This window comes from Coloeus monedula, assembly GCF_965178545.1.
Source record: "Coloeus monedula genome assembly, chromosome: 2".
Taxonomy (NCBI): Eukaryota; Metazoa; Chordata; class Aves; order Passeriformes; family Corvidae; genus Coloeus; species Coloeus monedula.
This window is the reverse complement of record NC_138782.1, coordinates 25,472,728-25,477,254: the sequence shown is the minus strand read 5'-3', so window position 1 is coordinate 25,477,254 and position 4,527 is coordinate 25,472,728.

Genomic DNA, 4,527 nt, shown 5'->3' with positions numbered 1-4,527 from the left:
AGTCCCTTTTCAGCACTGCCACACACCTAGACGGTGTCAAGTGAAGCATGAAACTGTACCCTGAAGATCCCCCCACCATGTTTGGCAGAGTCCACCCATCCACATCACACTCAGTTTATATTTATCCCAGTCTCTTCCAGCTCAACTGCTACTCCTTGGATTTTCTCCGTACTTAGCTGTGTGTTAAGCACGGACAGCTCTTAATTTCACATTAACTGCATTCCTAAATTTAGAGCTTCTAGGAAGCAAGGAAGGGCTCCATAAAATGGATTGCCAGCAAGTCACATACTTAAACTGTTGAGCAAAGGTATTTTAAATCAGCCAACCCACACAAGTCTCTTATTTTATGCTATCTTCTTTCAAGCTTTGTAGTCACCATTGATACCCATTTAAAAAACCTTCCAAACAATTGCTTTTATTAATCACAGTTTTAAGAGACTTCTGGAGAACTCCACACTCATATCTGAGGGAATGTAAATGTAACACTCCCTGTCTATAGGGGAAAAAAAAGGATTATTTTTATGTCTGTGAAGTGGCTATGGCCTAAGTTTTATATCTATACAATAAAAGAGCTTCAGTATCTCCTTGACTGCTCTACTGAGTCACTGGTTCAGCACTGACAAGAAGAAAAATCAGCTTTTTACTATAGTTAGGTGTCCAGCAGACTAAAGTGTTTAAGGCATTGTTACAGGCTCTTTCTAACCTCAGAATTTCTCTCAAAAATTCACTGAACACTGCTCTTACCTTATCTAAGATCCTGAGGCTGAGGCTAAGTGCAAACTTTATTAACATACGACCAAGCTGCCCTTAATTTTGATACCATCACTTGGAGGTGGGCAAGCAAGAGGTAAAGACTTTATCCTAAATGCAAATAAGAAAACAAACAAACAAACAAAAGCTTCCTATTTCTCAGCTGACAATCAGCAGAGTAGAGCAACTTTCTGAAGTGCAGACCTGGGATGACTGCTCACTGAAATGCAGTAATCTGTAACTTCAGTAGTGAGTTTGAGCAGCTGCTGTTTGTCAGAGAGATGTTCCTTGGAGTACAAACAACTCAGGAACTATCAGGGGTCGCTAAGATAGGCTTGTTTCCTGGTAACACAAAACAGCACCTGGCTTAAAAATTCAGAGGGGGAGAGGGCAACTGCAACACTGCATAATATGCCTTGTTAAAAAAGCAGTGTAGCATTCAATTTTCCTTTGATTTCAAGAAGTATTTTTGTCTCAATCACTCTCTCTGCTTTGGAGGTGAAAATGTCAAGGTTCTGGGTAAGTCTGCTTTTGCTCAGCATCCCAGGTTGTGTCCTTGGAGGCACCTATGTTTGTGAAGCAAGAGCAGCTCCCATAGTGCTGGACACAGAGCTGCAGCAGTCAAGCAGAGAGAGCTACCAGTTCTTGGGCTTTACACAACTCAGAACTGCTTTGAGAGCTGGCAGGGCTCCTAAGTTCCCCCCCCCCCCCCCGCCTTTTTCCCCCCTGCCATCTTGGTTTGCACAGTGCAGACACCTGAGTACACCTGCACTGCCACAAAGGGAACAGATTGTTCAGGGAAGATGCTGTTAGGAACTCAAAGGACGTGTGTGTAAATATGCTGACCAAGGACACAGCAAGTACTTTAGGCAAACAGAAAGACAACAACCAGAAAAGAAATGAAGCCAATTCGAAGGCAAGATGCCTCCATACTATGTTGTATGAGATCTCTCTTTCTCTGTATGCATACACACACGCACTGAATATCACTCAGAAGGTATTTTAGGAAAGCAATATAATTCATTCAAATCCTATCAATTCTTTCAGTAGGTTGGTGGGGTTTTAAACTAAAGTTGTGGTATCACTAAATAAATAATTCTTAAAAGTTTATGCACATGTTTAAAGAACCATTAAACTTGCTTCTACACCTGTGCAATTCCCGTACAGTTTCACAGGATTTAAGTCAAAATATATCCCCTATAGAATACAAAAACTTCAGCTATATTCAGGCATATCAGTCCTTGGGTAAGATGAGGGCATATCCAAGGAAACAAAAACAGGAAAGTAAGTCTAAGATTCCATGAATACCCACGATGAGTGCAACTTTGGGAATCATTTTTGAAATACACTTGAATGACCTTAGCAGGAGATTACACTCTAAATTCCAGGGGAAGGTAGAATCTGACAGCGGACATTCCTTCCCTGCCTTGCATCCAGTTCCACATTGCCTGGAGCAAGGGATCAGCCAGGAATCTAGAAATGACACTTTCTGGCATGCCTGAGCACATGTTCACAGGAATGTGAGCAGCAAGTACTTCCGAGAGTAACTGGCTACACCATCCTCCACCATCTGAGGAGAAGTCAGGTCACATTACAGAGCCTAAGCACCACAAACTATTGTCTTAACGCTGAACTGCACATATTACCAGCACCTCCAGTCATCTTCATTCAATCATCTCTCCTCCTGCTCAGCCCAACAATTTATCCCAGCTAGATGAAAGCGTATCTCAGTGATTAGGAACAGATCATGACGTAGCTCTCTGCATAAGCCCTTCTGTTGTTTGAATTCTTAGCAGCTGTCTCAGGACCAATGTCTAGCCACTGAATATTTTCTTTCTTCTGCCAGTAAGTGAAACAGATCTGAATTGTCTTCCATTATCAGTGTGCAGCTATGCATAGTAATCAAGTTACTGCTTTGTTTACTGAGAAGCACTAAGGAGATTTAAGTTGGGTCCGTATGTCAGAAGTGCTTTCCAAATTCTTTGTTGCACATCTTCAAGTACAGGCACCAGAAACAGAACGCAGGAATCAAGCAAGAATAACCTCCCTGCTTCCACTAATAGTCAAGGATCACATTCACTGCTGATAGTTCCAACAGCAGCTTTCTGCATATTGCTTTAACCCTTCCTCACTTCTCTTTAGGTATTTTGAGCAATTGTCTGCCATGGAACATGTGGTTTCTGTTGAATTGACAAGTGTATTTCCCAGCGTATTAGGAATAAAAATACACCATGTTAGAAAACAAACGAAACACACCCCCAAGAATAACCTCACTACAAATCCAACAAGACATAAAACACTGTGCTTACATAAAAGGACAATTTACTAAAGGTCCAGGGCCTTTCCTGATCAGCACACACATATAATTAACCTGCAAATGAGACAGCATGAGAAATCCTTCAGAGTTTGTTAGAAATACAGGTATTTGCACAGCAAGCCAAATTCCTATACGAGCTAATTTCCAATAAGTAGTAATTGCAATTTTCCTCCCCCTGCAATCTCCCATACATAACATCCACATTCTCAGGCTTCAATTATTATTTGCTTGGCTTTAAAACTGATACAAGTTCTTGGAGTTCTAGAGGCCTCTCAGATCAGGTGAGCAGACTTGTTTAAAGAAGGAACACTTTTTTCAGCTGTACTAGGGTTAATCTTACCAGCTCACAGACAGTTAAGCTTCAGGCCAGAGCAGGGCTTTCCCTGGATGAGTCTGGGCTTGTTCCTGCTAGGCTTCTCATAAGTTTATCTATGCACTGGGAACATCACATGACTTACGAGAAAAGTTTGTTCCCCAGTGTAGAACAGTGTCTTGTAATTTCTGAGTTGTTTTGGAATGGCACCATCAAAGATTTCCACCAACATATTGGTCAATAACAGAGAAAGAAACACACATTCATTATGCAGGATAAAAAAACCTGTTTGACCTCTTAGTCCTCCTTTTTTTTTTTTTTTTTGCATTAAAATACAGAAGGTTTTGTGGTAAAGACACTGATCTATGGCTTTAATGAAAAAACCCAGCTGACCACAAGGAGTTCAGATCTTCAATCTGACAGAGAGCATACACAACACCAGGTCAATCACCTCTTTCTGGACCATTTAACTAGATGTAGCTACAGGTACATATATGCATGTGTGCACACAGCTGTATGTATAAACACACACACAAAGCTGTAGGCATGGAACCACAAAAGTGGGACAGAAACCACCAATTTCCTCAGTCAGCTTGAAAGGCAGTGGCACTTTGTGTCTCCTGTTCAAAAGCAAAATCATTTAAGGAGGATGCTGCTCAACTTCTCCCCATTTTTGTGTCTTCTGTTTCAACCTTTCATCCCAATTATCTTTTCTAGTTAGGATTACAGCCTGACTAAGATAATATGACATCTAGCATCATCACTTCAATTTTTATTTTTTTTAGAGAGTCTCAAGCCAAAAGGAACTACTATGAGTAACATAGAAAAAAATTCTTCATCCTGCTATGCAAAGGAAGCCTCGGCTTACAGCAATTCATTATCATATTCTCTGCACTTGAAGCAAGCAAAATCTGTAAGCTCCAGTCGGCTCCACAGTGAAATCAGCTTGAAGAAATGACAGTATCATGGGAATTTGCTGAGAAAATAACAATAAAAATTTCTGCTCCAGCGAGAGGGATTAAGCCATTTACAAGCTGAAGTCTGTAAAAGCCATCCTTCCTCCTCCTCACTCAAGTGGGTCCTACTTTCCTGCAGAGTGATAAGCAGAGACTTTTTATGAAGAGAAGGTGAAGGTCATGTTATGTGA